The sequence below is a fragment of the Macrobrachium nipponense genome, chromosome 6 (genome assembly GCF_015104395.2).
Source record: "Macrobrachium nipponense isolate FS-2020 chromosome 6, ASM1510439v2, whole genome shotgun sequence".
Classification (NCBI taxonomy): domain Eukaryota; kingdom Metazoa; phylum Arthropoda; class Malacostraca; order Decapoda; family Palaemonidae; genus Macrobrachium; species Macrobrachium nipponense.
Window position 1 is genome coordinate 103,559,578 of NC_061108.1, and position 17,705 is coordinate 103,577,282.

Here is a 17,705-nt window from a genome sequence, read left to right on the forward strand (position 1 = left end):
TCAGCGCTGAAACGGAAATTAACTGTAAAAGGTTTGAAAAGTGTAACAGGAGGAAAACCTCGCAGTTGCACTATGAATCGATTGTTAGGAGACGGTGGAAAGTAAGATGGAAGATAGAGAATTTGAAAGGAGTTGCAGTAAAAGGAATGCAAGGGGTTGCAGCTAAGGTTCTGAAGGCACGCTGCAAAGAGCCTTAAGTAATGCCTACATATCTTAATTTTGTTCATGTATACTACTGAGAGCAAATGGCAAGTGAGTATGTTCCTAGCATTTACAAGTTCATCAAGAAATACAAAGTATTTCATAATAGTACAGTACATTACTGTATTTCATACAACTTTGCAGCATATCTTCAACTTCAGTTTGTGTTAAACTACTGTATTCACATTGCTTGCCAAGTCATATATTAAACATTATTCTGATAAATGGACTGCCACACTGTTTTCCTATAACCCAATCACTGTATACAGGCAGTCCCCATTTATTGGTGGCCTTGGTTGTTGTTGATCCTTTTTTACGGTGCTTGTCTAGTGTTGGAGATAACTGGATTTTCGGTGCCAATATGCGCCAATTCCTGGTTATCAGTGCCAAGAAACACTGTTATCATCAATTTTTGGTTATCATCACATTGTCAGGAACAGACCCCCCTCAGATAACCAGGGAATGCCTGTACTGTAGTGAAAACCATTTATTTTCAAGTTACTTTAAAGAGATTTCTAATCAACTCACTCATGTGTAGCACTATGATATACATTATGTTAATGACTAACTACATAAAATATTTATTTTATTTCCTACTATACTACTGATTTTGTGGTTGTACAAAAGTACAATATATGATTAATTTTCTACATCATTTATACAGGCGGCCCTCAGTTAGCAGCAGGGGTTCCATTCCTGGCCGCTGATGCTGAGTGATTTTAAAGTATACGGCCGCTGCACACCTCCTTTCATAGTACATACTAGACTAGTTAAAAGCGCCCTAGACCAGTCAAATGGCGCCATAATCCTGCAATGGCGCAATAAGTAAAATTATATTTATGCAGTATAGTACTATAGAATTTACTGTACAGTAGTACTGTACAGTACATTATAGTATTATAAATACTGTTATGTGAAAAAAGCCTACCTATAATCCTTTGGGTGTCTCGAGTATGTAAAGATATAATAAGGTCTTATATACAGTGTTCAGATAGCTATAGTGTTCAAGTTACAGTAATTCGTCTTATGATAATCAGATTTTACAAGAGACCAAATTACAATAGCGTAACTTTATCCCATCTTCTAGTTACATAAGTTCTAAAACAGCAAAAGAAAATGATGAAAGTATGGTTTTAACATAATACTTGTTGCGTAAACGTGCACAGCCATGAACAACTGAACGAGAAACAATTTTTTTCTAAGTACAACCGAATTTGATAACAACTGCTTGAAAGAACTTATTTTACTGTTGGTTTCATACCAATAAAAGATAAATAACGTAAACTTCGTACTACAATGATATAAAAGGAAAAATGCAAACGGAATCACGTAATTGTTTTTCTGGGCTCAGCTCGTGTCGGCCTATGAAAGTATCCTTAATATCATTCTTTCTAGGCAAAATTAATCTAAAATTACCAGAGAAAAACAAAATTAAGAAAATGTCAGTAAAACTGACTCGCTCACTCTATAAAAGAAGTGTCGGTATGAGAATAGGGGCGAGTGGGATCACTACCACGAGTCATTCACCATTTAGACCTTCCAATCTAAAATCCCCACCAGAGAGAGCTGATACGAAAGGGTGATGCGGCCGCTACTACTACTACTACTGACGCCACGGACAGCAGCGCCCCTAGCGGTCATCCTTAATCTTTAGACTTACACGTTGTGCGCATTTTTCTTTCGTGCCGTGTTTTCTTGGGATTTACCACTTTTATTCATCATGGAACGTGCTGCCATCGCATCGGCTAAGTTAAGTGCCTCATAAGTAGTATTTTACCGTATTTTAGTCTTCCAGGGACCAGTATTTTCCTTCTAATAGGTCATATACGGTCTCCCGGTTGACTCGTGGCGGCGCCATGCCGCCTCATGTTAAGAATTCCCGGTCTCCCATACTGGGACTTCTTATACTTATGGGCTTACTATATCACGTTCATCATTTATTTCATCGTTTTTATAGCTAGGACAGCCCTTTTACCATTTCTCTTAGTTTGGTATTTAGGGCTATTCTGTGTTTCTGGCCCAGCATCCCGGCTCTTGCTCTTCATCGGCTATCGCTGGCTCCGAGTAGTCAACTGTTCCTCGGAACAGTTTGCCTCCTCCTGGGCTTCTTTTTCTTTTACTAAAAGTGTCTTTTCCCTCTTTTACGATGTATTATTAGTTTTATTGAGGGTTGTTAGCTAGCTAGGTGCATTGTCCCATGTGTTGGTACAGTCTGGTTCACGTGGCCCTTCCACGGTTGTGTTGCTATCGCGGCTTAGGCCACTTGCGGTCACGTGTTCCATAGCACCTTACCCTTCCCCTTCCCTCCCTACCAGGTATAGGGAGGGGTCTGGGGGACTCCTTTGTTACCATGACAACCACAGTAGCCTTCCTCCCTCTTTCTCTGAGGAGGCCAGGAGCTCCCTCCCAGCTGGGGTATAGGGCGACCACTTGTCTCGGGTACCGGGTCACCGAGCGGGTAGTTGTAGGGACGGGGAGGGGTAGGCCACCCCCCCCTCTCTCTCTCCCGCCGCGTTACGCCGGGAACCCCCCCCATTGCTCAGTCCCACCCTTCCCCTACTGTAACGAACGGAGCCTCCGCTGCAGCCGGGGCCCCTTTGGTTATAGTTCGTCTGGCTCCGCCAGCGGGCGGGGTGGTCACTACTAGTGGTCTGTTCCTTGCCTACTATATCCTGCCTTTTTCCCGCTACCGGAGGAGAGCTTGCTTCTTACCCGGGCACTCTTCTAGTAGACGGGGAAAAGATTTATATATATTTCGTTATAAATATAAGGATGTACCTTAATTTTACGGTGAATTTTAGTATTAACTAACTTTGTGTATACCATCTCCGTCGTTCTCCGTCATGGTTTCATGGCTCACCACCACACCTGGTTGGATTTTTTCTCCTGTCTCCGGCGTAGCCTTAGACAACTCCAATCGCCTAGTTACCACACGTATTATGGCGGGGCTCTGGTTTAATCTAACTTTCACGCTCCGGCATGCAGCGGAGCAATTGTTAGGCTGTAAGTGTTCTCCTGATACTTATGTATCTTTCCACTTACAGGCTACCACTGTCAGGTCCTGGGGTGTAAACGCGACACTTTACGACCCCTGCGCCCACGATGATTGCAGGACTCACGCCCCGTGTGCCACGACCCACAACGCTATGATCGTCTGGCACCCAGAAGCCTGCACCATTTGCTATGACCTTGTCAGTCAGCTGGTGGGGGGGGTAAGTCGACTTTTAGACTTATTTATCGTATTACTAATAACACAGTCATAAGCTTGTTAAACCCCGTCCCCGCCGCTAGAAGCTTCATTTCGCCTTCTCTTTCAGGCTGCCGCCGTGAAGGAAGTCGCCTTAGCAACCCTGAAGGCTTGGGTGGGCGGCTTCGGGAAGAACGCCGCCAAGGGCCAGCCGTACATCTTAGATAAGAAGCTGGCCGTTCAGATCTTCCCCGGCGGCAAGTCAACAGGTTACGTTGATCCCATTTCGGCAGCCCCTCTCATCGCTTCCATACAACAAGAGGTGCAGCAGTCGTACGGGTCCGCGGCCACGCAGGAGCCGGTCCCAGACGTCGCAACTTTGGACCTGAACATTGAACCTATGGCGGTAGGGGCGGAGGATTTGTTGGTTGAGGTAGGTGTGTCGGGCGCCCAAGGTCTTTCCTTGGGCGCTCCTGGATCTTCTCCTGTCCCTTCTACTGCTTCTTTTCAAGGCTTTACGGGATCTGAGATCCCTGCCCGCTCTCCCGCTCTCTCTGTACCCCCAAAGGTGAAGGGACAGAGAGAGCAGAAGACCCTCCACAAGACGACTTCTAAGAAGTCGTCGTCGTCTTCTTCAGCAAAGAAGTCTTCGACTTCCTATGCTGACGCGGTGAAGGCTAAGCCGAGCTCTTCGTACTCCAAGAGCTCTAGAAGCAAGGCTTCTAAGGAGAAGGCTCGCGCTTCAGCCGAGCCAACACCTTCTCCGGCCTCCACCGCATCCACTCCGGCAACGCCGGTTGGAGTAGCGGGACCGAGCTCCTTTGATCCCACTGCCTTCTCAGCAGTGGTGATGCAACATTTGGGGGAGAGATGGTCCGGCCTCAGGTCAGGTACCCGCCCTCGGAACCAGGTTTGAACAGATGTTTGCGCAGCTGTCAAACACCCTCAGTCAGTCGGGCCAATCCATCCAAGATCTCTCTAACAGAGTTAGAGAGAATGAGGACCGAGTAGCTGGGCTTTCTCAGGCTCCTCAACCAATCTCCCCAGTAACAGGTACTGGCATTCTTCAGCTACCTCCATATGAGTCTCTACCAGCCTTCTCCATGGATAACCCATGGAGAGTGGCCGCTTACGCTCCATTCAAGGACGGTATGATCTCTGTCCCGGAGTGTGGAACTCGAAGGATTGAGGACTTCGAGTTTTATCCTCCGGGATTAACTCAGCCTTTCATTGGATTATGCTAGGCTGACCGTGGCGGCCCTCACTAGGGAGGACAAGATTTCCCGAGAAAACGTGCTATATAGTAGAGAGCACGCACAGCGGGAATGGGTTCACTGCCTTGAGGACTGGGAGTGTACCAACACTAAGCTCCAGGCTTTCAAGAGTCCTTTCACTATTTTTGCGACGGAGGAGGAGGCTTCTCTTCCGTTCGCTACCAAAATAGTGGAAGCGACTCTTCAGGCAGTCCTCAAGGATGAGCCCATGCCACAGCTGAGGGAAGCTGATTCTACTTCTCCGCTCTTTCCAGCCTTTGGAGAAGTGTGGGAGAACTTACCTGCCCACATTCACGATTGGTAAGCTTAAGCCAGACTGCGCAATGGACCAGTTTGGCGAAAAGCTTCCAAGGCTGCTGATACTTTGATCAGGCAGAGTTCGATGCTCGAACTAGGTTTGGGAGGTCCCTCAACTCCTTGATTATCACTGAAATGGCGGCACTGTCGTATGGCACAGAACCGCTATTCAAGATTCTGGCCAAGTCTCAGCTCCAAACAGTTCAGACGGATGCTTTCGACTCTTCCAAGCTAGGAGGAAACTGCCGAAAGCACGTTCTGCAGGAGTGCACTATTAGGCACGAACCTAATAGACTCCTGGCTTCCAGCATGTGGGGGGTGGGGGCGGACCTCTTCCCAGAGTCCGCTGTGAATGAGGTGCACCACGAGGCTGCTAGGCTCAACCAGAGCCTTAGGGCTAGGTGGGGCATCTCTTCTAAGAGGAAGCAAGAATCCGCCCCTGCTGCTGGTAAGAAACTCAAGAAGTCTGGTAAAAGGTTCCAGCCTTACCAGAAAACATCAGGCAGCAACAGCAGTTTCGTTCAGGCCGTCCCAGTTACCCAACAGGGACAACCATCGACTTCGAAACAGGCCCAACCCATCCTCCTGTTGTCCCCTCAGTCGCAACCCTCAACCTCCTACGCAGTCTCGCCGGCCTTCAACTCTATGTATGAAGGTCAGGCTTACCAGCCTTTAATAGGCTTTCGAGAGGTAGCAGGTCGAGAGGCCACTTTCGCCAGTGTGGCACAGGAGAGAGCGGCAAGGGGAAGGCAATTCAGAGGAGGGCGCGGAGGTCAACCCGCCCAACAACAGTGAGGCTCCCCAGGTAGGAGGGAGGCTGTTCCTCTTCCGTCACAGGTGGGGGTTCAGCAAATGGGCACAGAGCATCGTGTCCAAGGGATTGGGTTGGAGTTGGATCAAAGATCCCCCTCCAATCAAATCATTTTATCAGGAAACCATCAAAGGAATTGACAGATTACGCGGAGGAACTCCTTCAGAAAGGAGCTATTGCGAGAGTCAAGCATCTAAAATTTCAAGGTCGCTTATTCAGCGTGCCAAAGAAAGGCTCAACAAAAAGAAGGGTAATCTTAGACTTGTCAAGGCTAAACTCTTTCATTTGTTGCGACAAGTTCAAAATGCTTGCGACAAGTTCAAAATGCTTACCATCTCGCAAGTAAGGACCTTACTTCCCCGTGGGGCCGTCACATGCTCCATCGATCTTACAGACGCATACTATCATATCCCTATAGCCAGGCACTTCCGCCATTCCTAGGCTTCAAACTAGGAAATCAGACGTTCTCATTCAAAGTGATGCCCTTCGGCGGTCTGAATGTAGCCCCAGAGTATTCACGAAAATAGCAGAAGTGGTAGTTTCAAACAGTTTGAGAACTCAGGGATAATGGTAGCAGCATACCTCGACGATTGGTTGATCTGGGCACCAACAGTCGAGGAATGTCTCAAAGCCACAAAAAAGGTAGTTCAATTTCTGGAACATCTGGGGTTCCAGATAAACAAGACAAAATCCAGACTTACTCCAGAGTCTCGTTTTCAGTGGCTAGGAATCTAATGGGATTTGTCTTCCCACAATCTGTCAATTCCGGTGGTCAAAAGGAAAGAAATAGCCAAGTCTGTGAAACAATTTCTCAAATGCAAACAAACATCAAGGAGAAACCAGGAAAGAATCCTAGGTTCTCTTCAGTTTGCCTCAGTGACAGACATCTTCCTGTAAGCAAGGCTGAAAGATATAAACCGAGTTTGGCGATCGAGAGCAAACGCCAAATCTCGAGACAAGTTGTCAGTAATTCCACAGATCCTTCGCAATCAGCTCCGTCCATGGACAAAAGTGAAGAACCTGGCCAAACTAGTACCCCTTCAATATCCCCTTCCAGTGTTAACCATTCACACGGATGCCTCCCTGTCCGGGTGGGGGGGATATTCTCAATTCAAGCAAGTTCAGGGGACTTGGTCAGTTCAGTTCCGCCAGCTTCACATAAACGTCTTGGAAGCAATGGCAGTATTTCTTACCCTGAAGAGACTTCTTCCCCCGAAAAAGTCTCATCTAAGACTAGTTTTGGACAGTGCAGTGGTAGTTCATTGCATCAACAGAGGAGGGTCCAAATCCAAACATGTGAACCATGTCATGATAGCCATCTTTGCACTAGCAGACAAACACAAATGGCATCTGTCCGCCACTCACCTGGCGGGGGTAAGAAATGTGATAGCAGACGCTTTGTCCCGGTCGGTCCCTCTGGAATCAGAATGGTCCCTGGACGACAGGTCATTCCAGTGGATATGCCGGAGAGTCCCAGGTCTCCAAGTGGATCTCTTCGCCTCACAAGCGAACCACAAGCTCCCTTGCTATGTGGCCCCCAACCTGGACCCTCTGGCTTATGCCACGGACGCCACTGTCGTTAGATTGGAATCAGTGGAGAAAAATTTATGTCTTTCCTCCAGTGAATCTTCTTTTGAAAGTCTTGAGCAAGCTGAGGACTTTCAAGGGACTAGTAGCTCTGATTGCTCCAGACTGGCCCAAGAGCAACTGGTATCCTCTGCTTCTGGAATTGGGTCTCCGACCTCAACGGATTCCCAATCCCAAGCTGTCACAATCAGTACAAATGAGGACTGTGTTCGCTTCCTCAGGAATTCTTCAGACCCTAACTTTATGGACTTCATGAAGTTTGCGGCTAACAAAGATGCTAACATTGATCCCACAAAAACATCCTCTTCCTAGAATCAGATAAGAGAGAGTCAACTATTAGACAATATGACTCAGCTGTTAAAAAATTAGCATCCTTCCTGAAAGAATCAAACACTACAACCATGACAGTTTAACTTAGCTATATCCTTTTTCAGATCCTTGTTTGAAAAAGGTTTAGCAGCTAGCACTATTACTACTCATAAATCGGCTTTGAAGAAGATCTTTCAGTTGGGTTTCCAGATAGATCTGACTGAATCTTACTTTACGTCTATCCCTAAAGCCTGTGCTAGACTTAGACCTTCTCAAAGGCCTACTGCAGTCTCATGGTTCTTAAATGATGTCCTCAAACTAGCCTCAGATACTGACAACTCGTCTTGTACATTCATAATGCTTCTTAGAAAGATGTTATTCTTATTAAGCCTAGCTTCAGGAGCTAGAATTTCAGAACTGTCGGCTCTATCCAGAGATGCGGGTCATGTGGAATTCCTCCCCTCAGGAGAAGTTCTGCTTGCTCCGGATCGTAGTTTTTTGGCTAAAAATGAGGATCCTCTTGCAAGGTGGGCTCCTTGAAAGTCATCCCACTTCCGCAAGATCCTTCTCTCTGCCCAGTATCAACTTTAAGAGCCTTTCTATCTCGCACATCTCAAGATCCTCAGGTTCTCTCTTCATGAGAGAAAAAGGTGGTACTTTATCAGTAAAAGGTATTAGACAACAGATCCTTTACTTCATTAAACAAGCCAAATCCTGATCATTTTCCAAAAGCACATGACATCAGGGGAAGTAGCCACCTCAATTAACTACTTTCAACATATGAACTTCGAGGATCTTAAAAAATATACTGGATGGAAATCTCCGACAGTCTTTAAACGTCACTATCTAAAGTCCTTGGAATCTTTAAAATTTTCTGCAGTAGCAGCGGGAAACATTGTTTCTCCTGATACTGTATAGTAGTCATAGTATAGATCCAGGTCTCCTTTCTACCTACCTCGTCCAACATGCCTCACCCTATCGCCATGCTACTTGGATACTCTAGCCTTAGCCGCTGAGATCATATTGGTGGATTGTCCCTTATTTTTTTGCTAGGGACATCCACACTATGTACTTATAATGTACTTCAGTGTACCTACCCTTATTTTTATGCTAGGGTAGGACACAATGTGTTTGTATATTATGTAAATACCTTATTTAAGTGAATCTATTTTGTTAAATTGCATTGCATTATTGTATATTACTATGTTTAATATAAGTTAATTTTAAGTACTTTATAATATTGGCTTTCTTTTTATGTCATTTTTGTTACTATGCTGTCTATTTAGCAGAGGCATCTCGAGCTCGTACAGTTTGTACCTCAATTTTTTGCTTGTGTAACAAAGCAAAAAACTGACCGAGTTGCACAGTTATATTTTGTACATCTATCCCATGGAAAAAACAAACAAATTGCAGTGTTGCAAAATCGAATGTATACGTGAGTTTTGTCTTTTAAAATCAATTTATGCAACAATTGTAAATATAATTTGTTATAAAAATGTGATTCAATCATATAAATTAAAATTTTATTATTCAGGTGCGATTGAACAACCTATTCTCTTCATCATGTGAAGGGCTGTTACAAAGACTTCAAATGGACATGCGTACTACCAGTATCATATTTATGAACAAAAAATAAAAATAAGATATTTTATACCCTGTAATACATTTTTCATACATATTTTAAACATAAAAGCATGAAAACTTATAACAAAAAGATGAAGTTTCATTAACAAAATGAGTTATAATTAGCTCTCAAATTAATAAAATATAACTACGTTAAGTCTTTGTAAATGCATTTTGCGGAACAGCAGTGGACAAGAATGAACATGAAAAATCATCCTCTGATAATGCGGAGGACAGTTACAAAAGCTGCCTTAATTTGTATCATATTTATGTACAAAAAATATCCTATACGTAATATATTCCATAAAAGCATGAACATTTAAAAAATCGACGAACGCTAAATTTGCACTTTTTCAATTCTATATTTTTGGAAGAGTGGCAGGCAGCAGCGGACAAGAATGAACATGAAAAAACATCCTCTTTGATAATGTGGAGGGCAGTTTCAAAAGTTGCCTTTGTATCGTAGTATTTCTGGGCTCAGCTCGTGTCGGCCTATGAAAGGATCCTTAATATCATTCTTTCTAGGTAAAATTAATCTAAAATTACCAGAGAAAAACAAAATTAAGAAAATGTCAGTAAAACTGACTCGCTCACTCTTAAAAAGAAGTGTCGGTATGGTAATAGGGGCGAGTGTGGAACACTACCACGAGACAATAACCAATTAGAACTTCCAATCAGAATCCCCCCAAGAGAGAGCTGATACCAACGGGCGATGCAGCCGCTACTACTACTACTAGAGGACGCCACGGACAGCAGCGCCCCTAGCGGACATCCTTAATTTTTAGCGCTAGCGTCAAGACGCATTTTTCCTTGTGCTGTGTTATTTTCGGGATTATCCTTTTCTACCATATGGATGGACTCTGCTATTGCTACGGCTAAGTTAAGTAACTCATAAGTAATGTTTTACCTCAATTTTGTCTTCCGGGTACCAGTATTTTCCTCTTAATAGGTCATATACGGTTCCCCGGTTGCCTCGTGGTGGCGCCATGCTGCCTCGTTAAGAATTCCCGGTCCTCCATACTGGGACTTCTTATACTTATGGGCTTACAATATTGCGTTCATTGTTTCGTTACATCGAGTTTTAGCTAGTTTAGCCCTCCTACCATGTCTTTTAGTTTGGTATTTAGGGCTATTATTATTATTCGGACCAGCATCCCGTCTTGCTCTTCATCGCTATCGCTGGCCTCCGAGTAGGCTTCTGTTTCTTGGAACAGTCTGCCTCCTCCTGGGCTTCTTTTTCTTTTACTAAAAGTGTCTTTTTCCATCTTTTCGATGTAGTTATTTATTATATTTAGGGTGTTAGGCTAGCCTAGGTGCTTGTTCCTTGTATTGGTACAGTCTGGTTCCAGTGCCCTCTCACGGTTGTGTTGCTCGCGGCCTAGGCCACTTGCGGTCACGTGTTCCATCGCACCTGACCCTGCCCATGCCCTCCCTCTCTGGTCATAGGTGAGGGGCTGGGGACCCCTTGGTTGTCATGACAACCTCAGTCGCCCTCTCTCTCTCCCTCTCTGAAGTGACCAGGGGTTCCTCCCAGCAGGGGTATAGGGCGACCACTCATGAGGTACCGGTCTCGAGCGGGTAGTCGGTGAGGCGGGGAGGAGTAAGCCATCCCTCCCCCCTCTCTCTCTCTCACGCCGTGTTACGCCGAGACCTTCTCCTCCCCCCCTCCCCAGTTGCTCAGCCACCTCCCTCGCTATAACGAAAGGAGCCTTCCGTCGCAGCCGGGGCACCTTTGGTTATAGATTACTGGCTCCGCTAGCGGGCGGGGTGGGCACTACTAGTGGTCGGTTGCTTGCCTACTATATCCTTCATCTCTCCCCGCTACCGGAAGGGAGCTTGCTTCTTACCCCGTGCACTCTTCTAGTAGACGGGTGGAGAGGGAGGTTTGTTATTATTAATTATTATAATTATTTTAAGGATATACCCTAATTTTACAATGAATTGTGCAATGTTTTTATTATATTTCTACCATACCCGCCTTTTTACGTCGTGGTTTCCTTTTACCACCACTCCTGGTTGGTTTCCCTTTGCGTCTCCGCCATCAGCGGAGCTATAGCCTAGGGCACGCAACCAACCTGGTTACCACACGTATTTTGGCGGGGCTCTGGTTTAATCTAACTTTATCGCTCCGGCACCAGCGGAGCATCTGTTAGACTGTAAGTGTGTACCTGTACTCATGTATCTTTCCACTTACAGGCTACCAACTGCCAGGTCCCAGCGTGTAACGCGACGCTGTTCGATCCCTGCGGCCACGATGAGTGTAGGTCTCACGCCCCCTGTGCCACGTCTTTCAACGGGATGATCGTCTGGCACCCAGAAGCCTGCGCCATCTGCTACGACCTGGTCGGTCAGCTGGGAGATGGGGTAAGTCCATTATAGGCTTCATTAATCATTTACTAACAACTCTTAATCATAAGTTTGTTAACCCCGTGCCACCACTAGAAGCTCATCTCGCTTTTCTTTCAGGCTACTGGTGTGAGGGAAGTCGCCCTCGCCACCTGAAAGCGTGGGTGGGCGGCTTCGGGAAGAACGCCGCCAAAGGCCAGCCTTATATTCTTGATAAGAAGCTGGCCGTCCAGATCTTCCCTGCGGGCAAGTCGACTGGATATGTTGACCCCTTGTCCGCGGCCCCTCTGATAGCCTCCATCCAGCAAGACCTCCAGCAATCCTTTGGGGTCGTAGCTGCCCAGGAGTCGGTCCCGGACGTTGCTGCCCTGGACCTTAACATCGAACCATGGCGGTAGGGGTGGAGGATTTGTTGGTTGAGGTAGGTGTGTCGGGCGCCCCAAGGTCTTTTCCTTGGGTGCTCCTGGATCTTCTCCGTTAGCCCTCTTCGAGTGCTTCTTTCCAAGGCTTTGTGGGATCTGAGATCCTACACGCTCTCCCGCTCTCTCTGTACCCCCAAAGGTGAAGGGACAGAGAGAACCGAAGACTTTGGCTAAGACAAACTTCTAGAAGTCGTCTTCGTCTTCTTCGGCTAGGAAGTCTTCGACTTCCTACGCCGACGCGGTGAAAGCGAAGCCGAGCTCTTCTCACTCAAAGAGCTCTAGAAGCAAGGCTTCTAAGGAGAAGGCCCGCGCTCCCGCCGAGCCAGTGCCTTCTCCCGCCTCCTCCGCTTCCACTCCGGCTACGCCGGTAGGAGGAGCAGGGCCTAGCACCTTTGATCCCTCTGCTTTCTCAGCAGTGGTGATGCAACAGGTGGGCGAGCTGGTTGGCTCGCAAGTCTCCGCCCTGGGGACGAGATTCGAGCAGATGTTCGCTACAATTGTCGAGCACTCTGTCTCAATCAGGCCAGTCGATTCAAGATCTCTCTAACAGAGGTTTAGGGAGAATGAGGACCGAGTAGCCGGGCTATCTCAGGCTCCTCTTCCAGTTTCCCCAGTGCCAAGCACTGGCATTCTCCAACTCCCGCCATACGACTCTCTGCCAGCTTTCTCCATGGAGAACCCATGGAGAGTAGCTGCCTACGCTCCTTTCAAGGATGGGATGATCTCTATCCCGGAGTGTGGAACTCGGAGGATAGAGGACTTCGAGTTTACCCTCCGGGTCTGACGCAGCCTTTCATCGGTTATGCTAGGCTGACTGTAACGGCTCTGACTAGGGAAGACAAGATCTCTAGAGAGTCTGTCCTGTATAGTAGAGATCATGCCCAGCGGGAATGGGTTCACTGCCTTGAGGACTGGGAGTGTACGAACACTAAACTCCATGGCCTACAAGAGTCCCTTTACTATTTTCGCGACGGAAGAGGAAGTTTCTCTTCCGTTCGCTACGAAATTAGTAGAGAAGTCCCTTCAGGCAGTCCTCAAGGATGAGCCCATCCCACAGTTGAGGGAGGCGGAGTCTACTTCTCCGCTCCCTTCCCGCTTTCGGAGAATGTGGGAGAACTTACCAGCTACAGTTCACGCTTGGTAAGACTCAAAACCAGGACTGCGCCATGGACCAGTTCGGCGAGAAGCTACCGAGGCTGCCGGATTCCTAATCCAGGCAGAGTTGATGCGCGAACCAGGTTTGGTAGGTCCCTCAATTCCCTTATAATCACGGAAAATGGCTGCTCTTCTTACGCTACGGAACCGCTGTTCAAGATTTTGGCAAAATCTCAGTTCCAGACGGTACTTTCTGACGCTTTCGACTTCTTCCAGGCTAGGAGGAATTGCCGGAAGCATGTTCTACAAGAGTGTACTATTAGGCACGAGCCGAATAGACTCTTGGGCTTCTAGCATGTGGGGGAGCGGATCTTCTTCCCAGAGTCCGCTGTCAACGAAGTGCACCACGAAGCTGCTAGGCTCAACCAGAGCCTTAGAGCTAGGTGGGGTATTTCCTCGAAGAGGAAACAATCCGCCCCCACTGCTGGTAAGAAGCAAAAGAAGGCTGGTAAGAGGTTCCAGCCGTATCAGAAACACCAGCAACAGCAGCAATTTGTGCAAGCTGTCCCAGTTACCCAACAAGGACAACCTGCTAGTTCGAAGCAGAACCAGCCTATCCTCCTGTTGTCCCCTCAATCTCAGCCGTCCACCTCCTACGCAATCTCGCCAGCCTTCAACCCTTCATATGAGGCTCAAGGTTAGCAAAACAACCCAAGAGGTAGGGCGAGAGGTTACTTTCGTCAGCGTGGCGCAGGAAGGGCAACAAGGAGCAGGCAGTTCAGAGGGGGGCGTGGTGGTCAACCCGCCCATCAACAATGAGGCTCCCCAGGTAGGAGGGAGGCTGTTCCTCTTCCGCCACAGGTGGGGGTTCAGCAATTGGGCACAGAGCATAGTGTCCAAAGGATTGGGTTGGAGTTGGATCAAAGAGCCTCCTCCAATCAAATCATTCCACCAGATACCATCAGAGGAATTGACGATTACGCGGAAGAACTCCTTCAGAAAGGAGCTATTGCGAGAGTCAAGCATCTAAAATTTCAAGGTCGCTTATTCAGCGTGCCAAAGAAAGGCTCAACAAAAGAAGGGTAATCTTAGACTTGTCAAAGCTAAACTCTTTCATTCGTTGCGACAAGTTCAAGATGCTTACCCTCCTCGCAAGTAAGGACCTTACTTCCGCGTGGAGCCGTCACATGCTCCATCGATCTTACAGACGCATACTATCATATCCCTATAGCCAGGCACTTCCGCCCATTCCTAGGATTCAGGCTAGGAAATCAAACATTCTCATTCAAAGTGATGCCCTTCGGTCTGAATGTAGCCCCCAGGGTATTCACAAAAATAGCAGAAGTGGTTGTACATCAATTGAGAGCTCAGGGAATCATGGTAGCAGCATACCTCGACGATTGGTTGATCTGGGCACCAACAGTCGAGGAATGTCTCAAAGCCACCAAAAAGGTAGTTTGCTTTCTGGAACATCTGGGGTTCCAGATAAACAAAAACGAAATCCAGACTCACTCCAGAGTCTTGTTTTCAGTGGCTAGGAATCCAATGGGATTTGTCTTCCCACAATCTGTCAATTCCAGTGGCCAAACGGAAGGAAATAGCAAAATCTGTCAGGCAATTTCTCAATGCAACAAACGTCAAGGAGAAACCAGGAAAGAATCCTAGGGTCCCTCCAGTTTGCTTCGGTAACAGATATCCTCCTGAAGGCAAGGCTGAAAGATTTAAATCGAATTTGGCGATCAAGAGCAAACTCCAAATATCGAGACAAGTTGTCAGTGATCCCACAGATCCTCCGCAATCAACTCCGTCCTTGGTCAAAGGTAAAAAACTTAGCCAAGCAAGTACCCCTCAATATCCCCTTCCAGTGTTAACTATTCACGCGGACGCCTCCCTGTCCGGGTGGGGGGGATACTCTCAGTTCAAACAGGTTCAGGGGACTTGGTCAGTTCAATTTCGCCAGCTCCACATAAACGTGTTGGAAGCAATGGCAGTATTTCTTACCTTGAAGAGACTGCTTCCCCCGAAGAAGTCTCATCTAAGGCTAGTTTTGTTTTGGACAGTGCAGTGGTAGTTCATTGCATCAACAGAGGAGGGTCCAAGTCCAAGCATGTCAATCATGTCATGATAGCCATCTTTGCCTTAGCAAACAAACACAAATGGCATCTGTCTGCCACTCACCTGGCAGGAGTAAGAATGTGATAGCAGACGCCCTGTCCCGGTCAGTTCCTCTGGAATCAGAATGGTCTCTAGACGACGGTCATTCCAGTGGGTAAGCCTGAGAGTCCCAGGTCTCCAAGTGGATCTCTTCGCCTCACAAGCGAACCACAAGCTCCCTTGCTATGTGGCCCCCAACCTGGACCCTCTGGCTTATTGCAACGGACGCCCTGTCGTTGGACTGGAATCAGTGGAGGAGAATTTATGTTTTTCCTCCAGTGAATCTTCTCTTGAAAGTCCTAAGCAAACTAAGGTCTTTCAAAGGATAGTAGCTCTGATTGCACCGGACTGGCCCAAGAGCAACTGGTATCCTCTTCTTCTGGAATTGGGTCTCCGACCTCAACGGATCCCAATCCCAAGCTATCACAATCAGTACAAATGAGGACTGTGTTCGCTTCCTCAGGAATTCTCCAGACCCTAACTTTATGGACTTCATGAAGTTTTGCGGCTAATAAAGATGCTAATATTGATCCACAGAATATTCTCTTCCTAGAATCAGATAAGAGAGAGTCAACCATTAGACAATATGACTCAGCTGTTAAAATTAGCATCTTTCTTGAAAGAATCGAACACTACAACCATGACAGTTAATCTGGCTATATCCTTTTTCAGATCCTTGTTTGAAAAAAGGTTAGCAGCTAGCACTATTACCACTCATAAATCGGCTTTGAAGAAAATCTTTCAAGTAGGTTTTCAGATAGATCTGACTGAATCTTATTTTACGTCTATCCCTAAAGCCTGTGCTAGACTTAGACCTTCCCAAAGGCCTACTACAGTTTCATGGTTCTTAAATGATGTCCTCAAACTAGCTTCAGATACTGACAACTCATCTTGTACATTCATAATGCTCCTGAGGAAGACATTATTCTTATTAAGCTTAGCCTCAGGAGCTAGAATTTCAGAACTGTCGGCTCTATCCAGGGATGCGGGTCATGTGGAATTCCTCCCATCAGGAGAAGTTCTACTTGCTCCGGATCGTAGCGTTTTTTTTAGCCCAAAAATGAGGATCCTCTGGCTAAGGTTGGGCCCCTTGTTGGAAAGTTATCCCACTTCCCCAGGATCCTTCTCTCTGCCTCGTATCAACTCTTAGAGCCTTTCTATCTCGTACTTCTTCAAGATCCTCAGGTGCTCTCTTCATGAGAGAAAAAGGTGGTACTTTGTCAGTAAAAGGTATTAGGCAACAAATCCTTTACTTCATTAAACAAGCCAATCCTGAGTCATTTCCAAAAGCACATGATATCAGGGGAGTAGCCACCTCAATTAATTATTTTCAACTATGAACTTTGAGGATCTTAAAAAGTATACTGGATGGAAATCCCCGACAGTCTTTAAACGCCACTATCTAAAGTCCTTGGAATCTTTAAAGTTTTCAGCAGTAGCAGCGGGAAACATTGTTTCCCCTGATACTGTATAGTAGTCGTAGTATAGATCCAGGTCTCCTTTCTACCTACAGCTTCCAACATGCCTCACCCTATCGCCATGCTACTCGGATATCCTAGCCTTAGCCGTGGAATCATATAGTGGATTGTCCCTTATTTTTTTGCTAGGGACATCCACACTTGTACTGATAGTGTACTTCAGTTGTACCTACCCTTATTTTTATAGCTAGGGTATGGACACAATGGGTTGTTGTATATTTACCACAATTGTTACTAATAATGTACTTCAGTGTACCTCCCCTTACCCTTAGTTTTTATGCTAGGGTAGGACACAGTGTGTTTGTGTATTTTTTTGTAAATAATTTCAAGTAATCCCTTTTAGTTTATATTACATGCATCACTGTAATTTACTGGAATTACCATTTAAGTACTTTAAGATTACTAACATTCTGTTATTTTACTGTTTAGTATAAGTTAGTTTAAGTGCTTAGTTTGTATGCTGTAATTGATTTACTTACATTATATCCATCATTTTACACTGTTTTTCATTGTTCCTTTTTTTCCCATCTTGTCTGTTTCTCTGGTACTCTTTCATAGGCCGACACGAGCTGAGCCCAGAAAAGGGATTTTGACGAAGGAAAAATCTATTTCTGGGTGATTGGCTCGTGTCGCCCTATGAAACCCCCCCTTTTATTGTTTTCCCCCCCTTGCAGGACAAGATGTTTTTTATTAAGGATGTCCGCTAGGGGCGCTGCTGTCCGTGGCGTCCTCTAGTAGTAGTAGTAGCGGCTGCATCGCCCGTTGGTATCAGCTCTCTCTTGGGGGGATTCTGATTGGAAGTTCTAATTGGTTATTGTCTCGTGGTAGTGTTCCACACTCGCCCCTATTACCATACCGACACTTCTTTTTAAGAGTGAGCGAGTCAGTTTTACTGACATTTTCTTAATTTTGTTTTTCTCT

General features: G+C 46.2%; 1 protein-coding gene across 1 annotated transcript in view; it reads left to right on the forward strand.

Moving 5' to 3' along the window:
• LOC135216779 (exocyst complex component 7-like) overlaps positions 1-17,705 on the forward strand; it is a gene marked incomplete in the record, with an annotated part of 204,491 nt that overhangs the window by 170,274 nt on the left and 16,512 nt on the right.